This window comes from Rhinolophus sinicus, chromosome 15, assembly GCF_057876585.1.
Source record: "Rhinolophus sinicus isolate RSI-liver-muscle chromosome 15, RSI-T2T, whole genome shotgun sequence".
NCBI lineage: Eukaryota > Metazoa > Chordata > Mammalia > Chiroptera > Rhinolophidae > Rhinolophus > Rhinolophus sinicus.
The window spans coordinates 5,713,008-5,730,204 of NC_142515.1; the positions used below are offsets into that span (position 1 = coordinate 5,713,008).

Sequence of the window (17,197 nt, forward strand, 5' to 3'; positions counted from 1 at the left end):
GTCCCGTGCTGCAGTCTGCAAAGGAAGCCGCACTCGACTCGCTTGCTTCATGGTTTTTAACATTATCTTATTTCCGTTCAGTGGGAGGAATTTTATGAAATGAGTATAGGAATTTAAAAAATTAGTTGGAGATCGCTGCATTTATTCATCTTCTGGTTGTTGCTGAAAATGTCTTTTCAGTGCTGGTTATTTGTCACACACACCTCTCCCCCCCATATGGCTGCAGTGCTGAGGGCTGGTGACAGCGTTCCTCACGCTCAGTGGCTCACGATGCATCTTGTGTGTGCATTTGCTGTGTTAGGAAATGCTTTGACGCCTGTGAGCTCAGAGTAAATGTGACCTTGGTTCCCGGCCTGAAACTCATGTCTCAGCATCCCTGGCCTCTACGGGGTGGTCGTCTGTGAACTGCCATCTGGCCAGTGCAGTGGTGATATGGACACAGCTTATGAGATCTGGGGTCTTCTAGGTACAAGGAGATTGGAGCCAGGCAAGAGGAGCTGAAAGGTTGGCAGCCAGCCTGTCCCGAAGGCTTGAAGAGCCAGTGCACTGTTTGAACCAGTGTCCTAGACCCTGAACAAGAGTGTGCGTGTGTGTGTGTGTCCACCAGTGTGCTCTCCCGCACTTCCTACTTTGGGGATACCGCCTCAGCCATGGGAAGACCCGTGTCCTCCCAGCCCAGACAGCCTGCAGGACCTGGCCGCAGTGAGAATCCGGGCTCGGTGCTGCACAGCCCTGAGACAGCAGTTCTCTCTGTGGTCCTCGCCGGGGAAAAGAATTGTCCAAAGGCTGGAGTTTATTATGGGAAATGTTGAATGCTGGATTTTATTTCAACACAAGGGACAAGTGTGTTTTATGTCCTGAAGAGCATCCGTAAGCGTATTCAGTAGTGCCGTCCACAACAATAAGAGCCACCGTGGTGGTCGCAGCAGAGCCCCATTCTGAGCACAGCCCCGGGCTGCTGCTAGCGCCCTTCATGGGTTCCACGCCTGTCTCCACAGGGTCACTTCTAGGTGAGAAGCCGCTTCTCTGCAGGGTCCTTTGAGTGGATCCTAAAATTCCTTAAAATCCCGTGGGTGGACTTGGAAGGAAGTGAGCGGGCAGCCACTCTGCTATGTGGTGGGGTGAGAGCTTGCTGGCCTGGGCTAGGGAGACATTCTTGGTGTGCACGTTGTCACATGACTGCTTCAAGGCGGACTAGTTAAGTGAGGCCTTTGCCTTCCTTCGAGAATGTGAGAAACACGGTAGTTTGGTGGAATAGTAATAACAATGATAATGATGATAATAATGCTTTTCATTGAGCACCAGGAATGTGCTGGACGGGACAGGATACACGTAAGTGCGTTTTGTACGTCCATTATAGTGACAGCTGATGTGCCCCTGTCAGCTGACTCCGGCACTGCAAGAGGCTGGTCCTTTCTGAAAACATACATTTTTGTTTACATTTGAGTCGTGGTTGGCTGGTCTGATTTTTTTTTTTTTTTAAACCTTTTGGCTTGGAGAAATTTTCCGTTTGGTGATGGCAATTATCCTTTCCTGATATGTAAATTGATTACAGCAGCTCTTCCAAGTCTTGCACGTTTGATTATCCTCGAGCCTCCTCCTGCCTCTTCTTTCAACTTATTTTTAGCTCAGTCCTTGAAGCCTCAGTGTGAGACTGTCCATCTTCGGCTGTTTCCGAACTGCCAAAGGTCGTCTTAATCAGCCCGCCCAACGGTTGTCTTGCAAGTCGTGTTAGCGTGGTAGGAACAGGGCCCGCTGGACGGGCCTGGGCTTGGTCTGGACGTCTCCATGCCCTGAGCTTTCTTCCTCTGACTCGGGCAGCACAGGGATGAATGAACTTGACCACCAGCCGCCTGAATCTGGGAGCTCCATCCACGCAGCGATTATGAGGTGGTGAGGCGGTGACCCCAGCCGAGCCCAGGTGGGAGACAGCGTGGGAGCCTGTTACCAACCTGGTCCGGCCCTTGTTTCCTAAGGTCTGCTTCACCTCGAGTTAATGCTGAGGCCCAGGCTCTATTCGTGAAGCTGGTCACCAGCCTTGGTTTTGTACATGAGTGAAAGCAGTGTGGCTGGTTTTGGGGGTGCAGGGTGTCCCTCGTCCAGCTCCCTGGGGCCCTCTCAGCATCTGATTCCCCTCGGAGGCCCCAAAGTCACCAGTCGCTGTGGACTCCCGGATGTTTTCTTCTGAGCCTTACCTCGATAAGAATAAAAGCGTTTTGGTGCTGGATTCGATTTGTTTGCTAGAAGATTAGTACAAAAGCAGGAAGGAAAAAGAATGTGGTGGAGGTGATTGCTAGACTGGCAAAAGGTTATTTACGGATTTTTGCTGACAGTCCTTGTTTAAAGGAATTCCCTGTGAGATTTATGAAGCCTTTCCAATTTATTGTCTTTCCAAGTAAGGTAAGCAAATAAATAGGGTATTCTCTTTTATTATAACCCTACCCAGTATAAGATTAAAAATAAGAGGAAACAGGGCTCCATTTTTCCAGCCCAGTGTGTTTCTGGAATTTGGAAAGCATCTTGGAAAGGCTTTGTGTTTTGTTTTTGGCTCAAGCACATTGTGCTTTTAAAAGATAAAGTTTGACCCTTGATAATGTGGGCTGTTCACCATCCTGGAGGAGAACCAGCTGCTGGGGGTGGGGGTGGGGGTGGGGGCAAGGAGATGGCAGGGACAGGGCTGGACCTTGAATACCAGCCCACCAAGGTCACAGGCCCTTGGGAAACCAGGCTGATGGTTCCCAAGACCCTGCTCTGGGTTTGGTCCCAGCTGCTGTGCCCAGAAGGGATACTGTCTCCACAGGCCCAGGGCAGAGCCCCAGACCCTTCTTCCTAGTACCTTGATTTCTCCGTCCCTTTTCCTGTTTAAACACCTTCTCGGAAACTGTGGGTGCTTTCCGTATCTTGGAGAATTGTGATTTTGGTGATGAAATTTAGACTTTTGGGTAAAAAATAACCACCAGAACATGATACCTTATAACAAATAAACATCGTGTTTCCTGGTAGTGGCGTCAGTGCTAAAGGTTTGGGCGGGGAAAGCTGGGTGACCTGCCCCCTGCTAGCTGCAGTTCCCCCTTCCTGCGCCCAGAGCCCATTTGAAGGCCATGGGTGGCTCCACCGGGAAGACATCCTGTTACCATTTGGGGTCAGTGTGTTTTAGGTCTCTGTCCCTAGATGTCTATGGCCAGTGAAGCTACTTCGGGGGGCCTGGTCGTCAGTGTTGTGGGTGGTGGCTTATGACAGACAGTGGGGTCCAGCGTCATAGGCCCCTGGCATGTGGTGGCTGCACGCTGTGGCTTCCGCGAATGAGTCCTGCAGGGGGAGTCCTTTCAGGAGTGAATGGGCCCTAAGTAGGGAGGCCGGGAAAGTGCCGGGGGCGAATTCCTGCAAGAATGGGCTCTGTAGGGTTTATTTGCCTTCTTGCCAGCTTTCTCCCCAGTGCCACTCCCTCCTGATGGGTACTAAGGAGTGGACCTTTGGTCATCTCAAGCCACGGAGGGGGTATCAGCAGTGTGGCCAGCGCTGTACGGGCCCTGGGATGGTGGCCTGAACAAGCCTGACGAGGTTCTGCCTGCAATGAGTGGGCCACACAACCAGAGGGCAGTGGGCAACCAGGGGGGCTAGGCTGGGAGGGGCATGGTGGTCCCAGACTGGGCACTGGGGACCCACCCATACACACTGACGGCAGGGAAGGCCTCTTGAAGGAGGTGGGCTGTGGGCTTGTCCTCACTTGGAGGCTGCCCCGCCCTCTGCCTCGTCCCTCCAGCTTCATCCTTCTCATCCCTGTCGGGACCTGAGATCATCTGGAAGCTTTGGAAAAAGCTCTAAACCCAGCCCCACCCTCTAGAGTTCTGAGTCAGTGGTCTTGGGTGGGACCTGCCTTATGTAGTTTTAAAAACTCCCAGATGATTCTAATGGGCAACCAGGTAGGGAACCACTGCCTACCCAGCCCAGCAGCCCTCAGCTGAGGCCACTTGCCCTTTTAGTGCCCACGACTCTGAAGACACAGGCCCCGAGAGTCAGGCAGGTCCTAGCTGCCCTGCCCCACAGCCTGGGGGCAAGGGCAGCGAGCGGCTTGCTGGGAGGCCTGGCTCCCCAAACATGTGCCTGACGTGACAGGTACGCCTCTCCTGCAGGGCCGGATGCCAGGCGACCCGGAGCTGCTCACCAAGGAGTGTCACTGGCAGGACTCCAACGTAGCCACGTTTCCTGTCAACAGGAGGGTCTCTGGGGCTGGGTCATTTCCTCTGAGAGGCTCTCCTGGAACACCAGTAAGTGGAACCAGCTTGCAGGGCAGGTGCCTGTGAGCAGGTGAGAGTGGGCAGATTGGAGGTGAGCGAGAGCTGGCTGCCGGGGCCCCGCCCACCTCAGGCCCCTCCTGCCCATAAATCCCGGAAGCTGGTCTGTCCGCCCCTTGAGAAGGAGCTCCAGGAGCAACAGAATCTTCCTGCCCAGGTCAGTGTGCAGCTGGAAGGAGAGAGTGGCTGTTGCCTAGGAAACATGGTTTGAGGGCCTGACTCAGGCCTGTGGCCCTCTTGGGTTCCATGCCTGGGTGGGGGTGTGAACCCCAGAAACTGGTCCGAGTCAAGGGGGGTGGAGTGGGGAGGGTCATATGTGCCTTTTTATAGGCTTCTGGGACTTGGCATTGCTCAGTATTCTGCGTGGGGTCCCTTGACCTGCAGAGGCTGGGGTGAGGGTAGGGGGATGTGTTCTGTGGATTGGCCGGGACAGGAGGGAGAGAGGGAACTAGGGGTGTTAGGGGTACGGGTGGGTGCTTACGGGCTAATAGAAGAAATCCTAGAGGAGTTTCCAGGAATCATCTTGTGGAAGCGTCAGTGGGCTTTTGTGGAAGGCCCTGGGGGGAGGGGAGGTCAGGGGTGCTGTTGCCCCTAGGTAGGTGGAAGTGAACACATGGTAACAGTAACAGTGTGACACCTGGACCCAGGAAAGCCTCTCCTTTAGCCAGGCCAGGTGGATGGGTGCCCCATGGCCGTCTGTGCAGGATGCTATCTAGCTGCTGCCTCTTAATTACGAAAGGGTTTGAGATCCTAAAAACCATAAAGAAGATACTGGGATGGGATGAGCCCTTTGGGGGTTAATGCCACAGGGGGCAGGGGTAGCTGACTGGCAGGCTGGGCTGAGATGCCTCAGCTGGTGATGGTGGGGGAAGGGGGCTGTGCCTGGCTTGGAGTCCAGGTTGGGGAAGGGAATGTAGGAATGTACGCAGGCTTCCACTGGAGGAATTCCCACTCTGTCCTGTTGGCTGACCCCCTTCCTTGGGCACCTGCAAAGGTGGCACATGGGGGTGCTAGGTGCTTTGCCTTCATTCATCTGCCGGGTTCTCCTCTCTGTGGAGCTGTGCGGCTGTGGCAGGTGGCACCGTTCCCAGCCAAGTCCTTTTGGATCTTTCTTCTCCTGTGCGAGCTTTCCTGGGCCCCTTTCATTGAGGAGTCTCCAGCAGGGATGGGACCGGTGGGATTCCCCAGCCCCTGCCTGGGGATACCTGGACCGACCCTGAGCTCAGAACTAGAGTCATGCTGTGCCACCCCCTCTGCCCCCCTGGGTGAATGGGGTGGCAGGAAATGGGGTCTTGAATTCTGCACAGCGTCCATCTTGAAGCCCAGTCCACTTCTGCCATATCCCTCCTGTCCCGTGGCCTCTGCTGAGTAGGTCACATGTGGGTGCACTTGACTTGGTTTGAATCTCTGCTTTCGTTGCTGTGGACTCGGGCACAACACTCAGCCTCAGTCTCCCCACCCATGAGTTGGGAGTAACAACACGTCCCCGACAGTGGCTGTTGGAATGAAAATAGGTGATGGTTTTAGAAGTTTGGTCATCGGGGCGGCCTCAGTCTCTGCACGCACAGCGAGTAGAAAATGACTGGAGCTCCAGGTAGGGGCTTTAGAATGCTGGCATTTGTGCCTTCTGAGCGTGCACGCTAAATATCTGACGTGCTCTCTTGTTTCTTGTTTCTTGCTCATCATCTTACCTGTGAAGTCCTGAATGCCTTTACGTGTCTCTTTCTGGAACCAAACTTTGTTGCCTGTGGAAAAAAAAGGAAAGCCTTTGCATCTTGGGGCCCCAGCTGGTGGGCAGGTGAGCAGGCTCTGGAGGCGCCTGGGCTGCCGTGGCCGGTGTCTCCTCCCCAGGTGCTGACTTCCCAGCAGCTGCACTTGATGCTGAGGGCCATCCTGAGAGGGATGAAGAGAGGCTGCCCTGGGCAGGACGTGGCCCCACAGACCTGTGTGTCATCTTTTGAGCACCGACCTGCCTGTACACCTATTTTTCCCACACCAGACAGCTGGTGTCAGTGTACCTGGCAGGATCCAGGGGTCCAGAGCTCTGCTTGCTGCTTCACGCACAGTCCAAGAAGCTTGATATGGGAAGCAAGCTCAGGGCCACGTTCAGATCCATGGGCCCTGGTGGACCCTTTGAACTGAGTCATCCATGCTGATTTTTCTCTTGTGGTATCTGTCACTTGCTGAAGAGTTTGTTTTCTGGGGCTGTCATTCAGAGCATGATTTTGCACCACACCATTAAAATTTTCAGAGTGTTGTTTGCTGATTTGTGTTTATTGAAACTAAATCCATGAGGGTGATGTGAAAACAGCGCTCAACTGTTTACCAAATCGGATTCTTGTTTCTGATATTTTTGTGTATCATCTGTTCTCACTTGAACGGTGTGGAATTTGTTATGCAGATGAAAACCCGTATTTCAGTGAAGTTTTTTTTTTTTTAATTCAAATGAGTTTATAAGAATGTTATAGTCAAGGTACTTGATTTGCCATTTGAAGCAGAATCTGGATGGAGTGTGGCTTGGGCTTTCAGAATTTTCGGACGGGCTGGGATCCAGGTGCTGAGTCAAGCTGGTTGGAAACCCCCCTCTTCCAATTCAGCCCCTCACCAGCTGGCCAGCCTCTGGCAAGTCACCCAACCCTGGGCTGTGGCCCCCCATCTGTGAAATGGCATTTCTTGTGTTTCTTACAAGGTTATTGGAAGACTTCAACAAAAGCACCGTTATTTCATTGGTTTTAAACATTTTAACATCTCCGGGATTGAGTTGTGTCATAAAATTGATCACATGTTATAGTCAAATCGACAGTATTTTTTTTCTTTTGTTTCTTCGTGGCTTATAAAATAATGCTGGGCCTAAAATTTGATGGCATCTTACACTTACCTGATGGACATGAGAGCGTTTTGCAAACTTTAAAGTTACAGAGTCGGGCATCCCCAGGAAAAGGGCAGTTGCTCAACTTTTTAAGTAGATCAGAGGCGACAAGTCCAGTTATGGCCAGACTGTGGCTCTGATGCCGCAGCTGCACGTCGAGCATCGTTGGTATCCGACGCGGGTCAGTGGTCAGGTAACCTTGGATTCTTGTGTTCAGAGAGACCCTGACGCCTGTGGCTTCCAAAAGAAGCCTCTCCTGTGTTGGAGTCAGAGGTGAGTGGGTGCAGACGGTCCTTCACTGGAGGGGACTTACGGCTGGAGGGCTGCCCAGCCACCCCCCGGCTTCTACCAGAGGCCCCGGGAGTTCTTCCTGGTGGAACCCCGGTGGGAATAGGTGTCACTGCCTGGCAGAAGTAATGTACTTCTCTCAGTGTGCCTTCCCTGGACTGTCACCTGGATGCAGAAAGTCCAGTAGCGGATGCCGAGGCTGCCCAGCACCTGAATCACCCTGTGAAGAGTGTGCCCACCCGTCAGGAACACTCCCCTCCTTGTGATCCAGAAATGAGCTTGTATTGTGTTCAGCTGATACTCAACTGGGGGTCTGTCTGTTAACTAATACAGGGGTTTGGGTAGTTAATCAACGTGATGGTGACTAAACCAACCCCCTGCCTCCTCTTCAGTGAGAAGGCGGCCCCTTCTCCCACCGCCAGCCCCGGCCTCGTGGCTTTTGCTTCTCCACCCACACGTGCCCCTTTTATTCACCGAGCCCTGGAGATCCCGTCTCCCTCCCCCCTCTTGCTTTTTTTTGGAGTGGGGGTGTGAGGGGCTTGCCTTGCTCCTGCCAGGCTGTGAGCTCCCTGAGGGTGGATATCCCTTCAAGAAAGACCTCCCTGCCTCACACCTGCCAACGGACATCCACCTACACGCTTGGGGTACAGCTAGGTGGCCCTGAAAGTCTGATTGTCAATCTTTGGAGATGTTCAGAGGCAAGACTCGGGTGGTAAACCTGTGGCCGTGACCTGGCATGGTGTGGCAGCCGTGAAGTGTGCCTGCCTGATCTCCTGCTTCTGGGAATGTAATGGACAGGTGGCCCCAACTGCCGCATTCCGCATCTGGAATCCAGCACCAGTCACAGAACCTGCGCTCCCCCGGCCTGCACCCCGCCAGGGCCTGCGTCTGGCAGAGGTGCTGGTCTGTTCCTGGGAGATTTGGGACTTGTCACAGCCTGCTGGCTTGGCCCAAGGATCCCCCCTCCGGCCTTGAACTGCACTGCACAGCTGGCGAAGATTTCTCCTGCCCGGCCCCCCTCCTTCCCTGTCTCCTGTGCAGAAGTCAGACCCGCATCTCCCCCCGGGCTCCCTCTTCATGTTCCCCAAGAAGTCTCTTGCACAGCTAATGTTGTCTTGGCATCCTTTTTGGAACACCCAAATGCACACACATTGAATTTAAAATAAAGTAAGTCAGAGGGACGGTGCCCAGGAATTTCCTCCAGTTTGGGCAGCAAGCTGTATTTCCTGTCCCAGGTTGCGATCTGCCTGCCTCTAAAATGCCAGGGCTGTGGTTGTGTCGGGGCTGTGGTTCTGTTGCTCGTGCCTTACATACAGCGAGTCTTAAGTGCTTGTACCGGAACTCCTGTCCGTCTGGGCGAAGCATCAGGAGTGGAAGTGGAGTGGAAGCGGTGGTGACCTTTCTGAGCAAGCGTGCACGCTCTGTGTTTTCACTGAGAAGTTGCATGTATTTTCTGTACTTAATACTTTTTTAAAAGCCTCTTGGGTGATACGAGAGTCCTGGTAAGTGCGGCCCACGTGCGACCTGCTCTGGGAATGCAGCTTCATGTGGAGAAGCCTGACTTTTATAGGACACAGCTTTGAACACGCTGGCTGTGTTCAGGTCACGTGGCATCAGGCAGTGTATTTCCAAGGTGCCTGTGGTAATCGGTTTGCTCTTTTGGAGCTGTTTGTGGCTGCCCTGCCCCTGACGCTCCTTGAAGAGGGAGGGTCCTCAGGATCCCTGTGGGCTGCTCCGGGGTTCCCTTCAGCTGCCTCCAAGCCCTGGAACCTGCACGATGCAGATGGAACTGCCTTGGGATTTTGTTCCGACACTGGCCCTCTTCCTGTGCGGGGACTTCCTGTGTTGTCAGCCTGCAGTAACACAGACCGCAACAAGGCCTGGGCTCCTGGAACTCATGAATCTCTGCAGGGAGACAGGGGGCCTGACTTGGATGCATGCTGTGCCCACACTTGGCTTTGCAGTGGTTATTCTGCCTGGCCTGTGGGATTTCAGCCCTTGGGGAAATGGCACCTGCCTCCCAGGTGTTTCTGTGGTCCTCATTCCAGAGACGGAACTTCTATGGATTGACTTGAGTAGAAGGTTCCCCAAGTGGACATGATTCTACAGTAAACACACAAACGCCACCCCCAGGTTGGACAGTTCACAGTTCACGCTGTGCTCTGTCCATCTCCCCGCCCCCTGCTGCCCCATCTGTCACTTGTCTGCATTTCAGGCCTCGCTCAGCTCCAGCCCTGAGTCCCCGAGTCCTTCCGCATGCATCTCATTGCCTGAAGGTGACTTGTTTGTGGTTCCTTTTGCTTTGTTTTCCTTTGAGCTAAAACTTAGGGTAGGTGTTTGGGGAGTGGGAGTGGGGTCATGAGGTAAAATAAATGCATAGACCCTAAGTGTGCCAATCGATGTGTTTTAGCAAATACACACACAACGGTGGACCCAAAACCCCTATCGAGATACAGGATATACTATAGCTCCAGAAAGTTCCAGAAAGTCCCCTCATGGCCCTTTACAGGGAGTACCAACTCCTATCTCCCTGCTCACCTTTCTCCCCCAACCCAATGTGATTAATTTTGTGTGTTCTGGAATTTAATATAATACTATGTAATATACAGAGGGTGCCAAAAAAAGTATACACATTTTAGGAAAGGAAAAACTGTACTAAAATTGTAATAATATATACTGATAACAAAAGATACATACAAGTCATGTGTATACATTTTTTGGCACCTATATACCCGTAGGTTAAATATACGTGTATATGTATGTACAGTATTACGTAGGTGTGTATTATACCCTCTGTGCCTTTTTTTTGCAAAAGCTTTTTTTATTCCTCATGTTTTTGTGATTTTTGAATGTTTCAGCCTGGCTTGATTGCTTGTTCCTTTTTTGCTCCGTGTGTAGTATTTCATTGTGGGAACGGGGTACCATGCTGTGTTTATCCACTCACCTGTTGATGGAAACTTGGGCTGTTTCTAGCTGTTGGCTATTCTGAATAAAGCTACTGTGGACCATTCTTGTACATGTCTTTTTATGGGCATATGTTTTCATTTCTCTTGGATAAATTCCTAGACATGGAATTGCTGAGTCATAGAATTAGGTGTATGTTTAGCTTTATAAAGCAGCTATAAAATTTTACACGGCTACCAATCACATATGGAAGATGGAGCTAGTAGTTTTAAACCATTTAACAGAATGCTGGCCTTGGTGACACAGTGGGGTGGGAGGGCACGGGTGTGGGGAACCCCCTCTCCTTTGGTCCCTCCACCAGCAAGGAGATGCAGAGTCTGGACCATTTGCCTTGCCAGGCTAGGGTGGGCTGTGGGGTTCACCCGCTCTGGAAAAAAGTAGCCGTGCCATTTTATTTAGACAGGGCTTGCCTGCTTCTCTTGGCTTTCCCTGGATGTTCACAACAATTACTGATTTTTCCTGGGCCATGCCTCACCCTTCCCCTGCTGCCTCCCTCCCCAAATACTATGTTCTCCAGTAGTCAGGGCCTTTGGTTCCTGGTTCTTTTGAACATCTGTGCCCACCTTTTTGCATTCACGACTGACAGAAGGTGAGTTTTGGAGTCCACTGGTAACCACGGAGTAGCACAGACCTTTCTAGTTTGTCGCAGTGTGAGGACGCTGGCTAAGCGTGTGTTCTAGCTGGCTCTGTGCACATCAGCAACCCTGGGTCTGGACCGTCCTGGAACCCAGCGATCCGGGTATACTTGTCTCGCAGGCCTTGGAAGGCTGCTGGCGGCTACTCCAGGTCTCTTCAGGGCAGTGCTTTTGGAGACATGGTTTGTAGGGCTACTGATGTGTCCTTGAGTGGATTCCATTTTACTTATTTCTATCCTACATCTTTCAAGAAGGTACTTTGAGGACTCAGAAAAAGGGGATGTTGTAAGAGGGGAAGAGATTGGGGAAGTCCAGAGGTGATAAAAAAAAAATGCACCCACAAAGTTCAGGACAGTGGCTGTGAACAGGGACCCCTTATGTTGGCGTCTCTCTCCCCACCCCCCTCAGTTTAGGGAGACAGTGTGTATCCTTGGGATGATAATAAAGAGAAAGGCTTCATTAAGGAGCCGTGTCCTGGGATGGAGAGAGACTTCTGCCACCAAGTGAGGGCCAGTAACACGTCAGGCCTGGGTTCCCACGGCTGCGGCTTGTGCCCACGTCCGCTGGGAAAAGTCAGAAGCACAACGTTGAGGGACAATGTAGGGTAATCTGTTCTGTGACAGTCCTGCTTAGGTGTATCATTTGATTTGGGATGGATTTAAAATACTCCGGGGACTATTTTATTATTTTATTATATTATTATTTATTATATTATATAATTATATTAATACATATTAATATATAAATACATATAATATGTATAATATAATTATATTATATATTATTATTATTATATTATTGTTAGTATCAATTGGGGCAATTGATACTGACCAATTGAACTGAACAGGCTCATTCTCTCTTCCAAAAATAATTATTTATCTCAGCCAAGGTTTTGATGGGTGTTTAGAGACGATGGTTGGAGTTTTACTTCCTCCCCAAGAAGTGACATGCCAGGGGTAGTGTCAGGATTGCTTGCCGGCCTCTCAGGTGTGCTGCTGGACAAAGCAGGGACAGGCCTGGTTGGTCTCAGTAACAGGAACTTAAAGTCAGGGCAGCGTCTGGTTTGTTTTGGTTGGAGGCAGGCACTCCAAGGGGTAAGGCGGTGATGCCGGTGGTTGTGGGGGAGCTGAGTTTGAGGGGGGAGTTGGAACCTGCCGGCAGAGAGGAAGTGTCTGGACGGCAAGGGGTGAGGTTTGTCCTGAGCCGCTGTGGGGACATCGGAATGGGCGTTCAGGCAGAGCTACAGTATCTCCTTCCGCGTCTGCTTCTCGAGCATGTGGCGTTCTGCTCTGTGCCTTGTTGGGACCTCTTGAAGATAAGGTTACCTCTCGTTTATCTTTAGATCTGCCTCTCCTGATACGACCTGGCTCTCGGGGCAGCATCTGAATGGATTCGGCACAGTGGTCTGCTTGCATGTGTGTGTGTGCACACGCGATGGTGCACAAGTGTGTCTGCCCAGCTGGGAAGATAGATGGCAGCTGAGAATAGGCCGTTGGCCTTGACTGTTAGGAGTCCCCATGAGCTCTTGGATGTGTGGATGGATATGTATGGAAATACGTGTGTATATGGGTGTGTATACATGAGGAGGGGTGGAGAGAGACTGAAAGCTTGATAGCGAGCTGCAAAGCAACACTGGAGCCCCAGACAGCTGATCGTGGGAAACCTGGCCAGTCACCAGTGCGCCCCTACAAGGCTCCCTGGCCCGAGGCTCCCGTCTTGGGGGGCGTGTGCAGGGAGCGGGCGGAAGGGCCGGTGTGGCCCAGAAGGAGCCAGCACGTCTCACTGATTGATGCGCAGGGTCCTGCTCTGCACTGTGATTCGTCCGCGCTTTCTGGCTTCATGGTTGGCTTGTGATGCTGTGGCAGGTCAGTGTGAGGGGTCTGGCTTCACGGGTGGTGTTTACTGGCCCTGCCCATCCACGTGCTGGGAGGGCGGTCTGCCACCCAAGGAAGGGGATTTACCTAACTCAAAGCAAAGGAGTCCCCTTTATATCTATCTCTTCTTTTCCACATTCTTGATTTCTTTCAAGCTCTAGTGACTTTTGAGCATTGGCTTTGTTAAGTTTCACAACTGCCTATTTTAAATGGCATTAGAACTTGAGTTAGAAAATTAGGGTGTCTTGGGGTGGCACTCCTCTCCCGTACCTGAATGAAGTTGGTTCCGAGAGGCAAAGTGAGTTTCTTCAGGTTTCACCGTTGGATTCGGCGGGCAGGTGTGTGCTGCTGAGGTTCGTGAACTCTGGCCGGCTCTGGGCTCTGGTTGTGAAGTACATCCCACCCACCCTGGCCCTCTGCCAGGCTGCCTGCCCGCTGCAGTCTGTCTACAAGGTTCCCTGGAGTTGGGCCGGCACAGTCCTGGCCCCTCCCTTACCTGCTCCCTCATCCCCAAAGGCAGCTCCCTCCCTTCTCCAGGAAGAAGGTTCCTCTTGCAGTGTTGGGCTGGGATGCGTCTTCTGTTTGGTCTCAAACCCTCTGCTGTGATGCTTCTTCAGATGGCCTTAGGAGCCTCCTCCAACATTGTGTGTGTGTGTGTGGGGGGGGGTTGGCTTGCCCACACTCTATAAAATTTGGGCAAAATACCAAGAGATTGGCAGTGAAAGCCGCCACCACCACCACCACACACAGGCGCACACACCCCGGGGCTTATGACAGACTCTGGGAGCTCTTTGCTCCTTTTGCTGTCATCTCTGCTGGCTCCAAGATTATTTGGGTGTTGGTCCCCAGCACCACGGGTCAGCAGTTAGGGAGCGTTTGCCTCCCCTTTGGACCCTGGGTGTGCGGCGTGCTTGTTACCCACGCTTAACTGCGCTGCTTTCTTGCCGGGCACGTGCTGTCTGCCCAGAGCTGGGGAGGAAGGCCAGTGGGGATGCTGCTCATGTTTGCTTTTTATAAAACTGACACTTGGTACCTTCTTGTTAAAGTAATATCAACAGGGACCATACTGTACTCTTCAGAGTTCCCCAAACAGTTGATGTTGACAGGGTTGCATTCCTTAAGTTGAAAAGAAGAGGAAGGCTGGCGTATAAGGCTTATCTGTATCTCTAAGCATTTCAGAAGAAAGATATATCTGTGCGCAGTGTTTAAATATAGCACGGTGTTTGCTACTGAGTTGGAGAATAAGCAATTGAATATGTAGGTCACTGACTTAGGGGAAGGAGCTCGGAGTTTTCCTTGCATCTGATTAACACCAGCTTACGATTGGGCCGTTGATGCTGGGCCAAAATTGGGTTACACAGAGTTCAGCAGGATATCTGGGAGGAAAACCGTAGGAATCCTGAGAGGATGCCTTTGCCCCCTTAAGGCACTGGAGGTGTGACTTGGTGTTGGGCCTGTGGTTTGCAGCCAGCCCCGGGCACTAACCACTCGGGGTGTATGGAGAGAGACAGGGCTGGGCGCTGTGCTCCTGAGCACATCCACCCGAGGAAGGGAAGAGGGCTGCACTTAATCAGCATCAATGCCAGCGGTGTATTTCAATATGTGCCTGCTTCAGAACACGCTGTTTGGAATTGCATATTTAAAAGAAAACTGCCATCCCTCCCCTTTTGAAGGTATGTGACATTTAAAAGATCTGTCGCAGGAGCTAGGTTTGACAGCTTCGAATTATATTTGAAAGAGTTTTTCTCTTAAGAAAGAAAATGATTACTTCTATTTTAAATGTCATTGCAAAGACATAAACATGTTTAATCAAATTATATATTTAATTTATGTAGAACGTAATTTTTATTCCCATGGAAGAGTCACTGGTTATTTCTTAAGCAGCCTTGAAGCTGGGCAATGTTGGTGATTTTAAAGCGGTTCAGCTTTTTGAGTAAACAGCTATTTAAGGATTTATAGAATCTGAAAAAATAGTATTATTAGGGAAATATGTTTTCATCTGTACACTTGTACCTAATGGCACCTTTTGGGGAGAGGGAGGTACTTTCATTATTGTCACTGTGAGACATTAAGGATAAACTCCTGTTGAACGAATTGAAAAAAGTGTAACCCTGAAGACAATAAAGGCAGGAACAGCAAAGATGCTTCTGTAATTTTCTTGTGGATTCTTTAAATCAGCAGGGAGTTACCAGGAGAGCTGGGAATGAGCTAGCGTGCTGACTTGCCTTAAAAGGGAGGCAACAGGGGGTCTCGGAGGACAGATACAGAATGCCACAGAAAACCTTTAGGTTGATACAGTGTGATTAAGTTTTGTCACAAAAGGCTGATGTGGAGTTCCAGGGCAGCGGTAAGGTCCCCAGGCTGCTGTGGGTTAGCTCAGGCAGGAAGCTTGCCTGCCTGCTGATCTGCCAGGACACTCCAGCTCCAGAACTTTCTCTGAGGGAGCTGGGTGTTGGAAGGTGGCCAGCCTAGCGTACAACCGTGCGTGTCAGCCCGGGACAGACTTGGCCTACTCCAGCCTGCTGCCTGTAGTTTTGATTTAGCCAGGCTGGGTCAGGGAGTCCTGGAGTCCCCTGCCAGTGTGCCCATTTGCCCTGCACGGACCAGCGCCAGGGGCTGGTTTTCTCTGTCTTCTCCAGGTTGCTCTGTGAGGGAGGGAAGGAGCCCTCTGTCAGATGTGACCCTGGGGAGACTTAGGTGTCCGCCAGCAGCTGGGAGAGAGAAACCAGTCAGTTGTGCCCGTTCCCAGGAAAGAACTTACGTAGCAAGCATCTTTGCCAAGTCCAGTGCAGAAGGTCGGTTCAGGAGCTGTGAACTCTCTGGCTCTTGACAGATGGGATGGGCTCCTGGGCCTTGGGCAGCCAGAGGAAGCGGATCCCAGTTCAGTGCGTGAATCATCAGCAGGGTTGGCTCCTCATGACCCCTCCTTGTAAACACCAATCCAATTATCCAATAAAGAAAGGAATTGTCGTATTTATTGGTCAACACTAGCCAAACTAAACAACCCCGCACCCCCCACCCCCCAAAAAGGCAAACCTACCTGTTATTTTTGTAATTAAATTTGTTATTTTGAAGCAATCGTAGAATCACATGTAAGGGAAGTAATAAATACCCTTTACCTAGTCTCCCCAATGGTAACATTTTGTAAAATGACGGTAACATAAGGCAACCAGGAAGTTGACGTTGATACAATCCACAGATATTCAGATTTCCCCAGTGTTAACATGTATTCATTTGGGTGTGTATTTACTTCTGTGCAAGTGTATCCTGTGTAGGTTCTGGTATTTATGCACCATCAAGGTCAGTTCCATCACCCCAATGACCCCCCACTAGTGTCTGTTTGTAGCCATAGCCACTTCAGGTGGCCAAGATGGTTCAAGGCCAGCATATATGGCTGTACATGGGGATGGCTGGCTTCCAAGACCCAGCTTGCTCAGAGAAGTTCCAGTATTGGCGTGTCCTGCCCCCTTTTCAGTTCTTATCCCTGACAACCGCTAACTTTTCCCCATTGCTATAATTAAGACTGTTACATAAATGGAGTCAGATAGTATAGACCCTTTTGGGATTGAATTTTTTCACTCAGCACAGTTCCCTTTGGGATTCATTCAAGTTATTGCATGTATCACTAGTTTGTTCCTTTTTATTGGTAACAAATAACTCCATTCTAAAGATTGTGGACCCAGTTTTAGACCAGAACATTGGATAAAAGGAAACCATCCTGGAGACCTGAGAGTTGCAAAACGACCCTTCCTTGCTTGATGTCAAAAGGAACTGGGCATCTCTGGCCTCCACTTAGCTTGCCCCATTTCTCAGCAGCGTCCGTGGAGCCATGTTTAGAGTATCTGGTGCCACGTTGGCTTGGCTGGTTTGGGAAATCAGCAAAAGAGCCCCCTTCACCTTGTGAGTTTTGTTCCCCTGAGTTGTGTGTTTTTGCACAGTGCACATGGACTGAAATATGTGATGAGACAGAGCTTGAGAGAAAGGGTTATTGAATGTCGACGTTTATTAGCAGTCATGCTATGATAATAACACATGGGGTACGGGTCTGATTCACAAAGGAATAAAGGCTGTGTCAGCATGACTTCTTTCGGAGGAAGCCCTGGCCACTTAGGTGGCTTTGGCCTGCTTTCGTGAGAACTATAAAATTTCAAGTCTCAAGAACTGAATTTCCGATGAAAGCTTGGAGCTGTTTTTCCTTCAGGAAGCACATGTGCGCTGTGTTTTGAACATACATACGTGTGTATTTACCCATTTGTCATAAGAGTGAGGGCA

General features: G+C 50.9%; 1 protein-coding gene across 6 annotated transcripts in view; it reads left to right on the forward strand.

Annotated features, from left to right (window-relative positions):
- Window positions 1-17,197, forward strand: part of CTBP2 (C-terminal binding protein 2) — a 155,394-nt gene that overhangs the window by 19,851 nt on the left and 118,346 nt on the right. Inside the window, exon 3 of one of the 6 annotated variants that reach the window (XM_074338824.2) lies at window positions 4,134-4,268. The exons of 4 other annotated variants lie outside the window; for them this stretch is intronic. The gene's annotated coding sequence lies outside the window, so the exon portion shown is untranslated. Of the gene's footprint in view, window positions 1-4,133; window positions 4,269-4,293; window positions 4,453-17,197 lie in introns of those variants that run through there. One more of the 6 variants, XM_019742178.3, reaches the window with a different exon arrangement.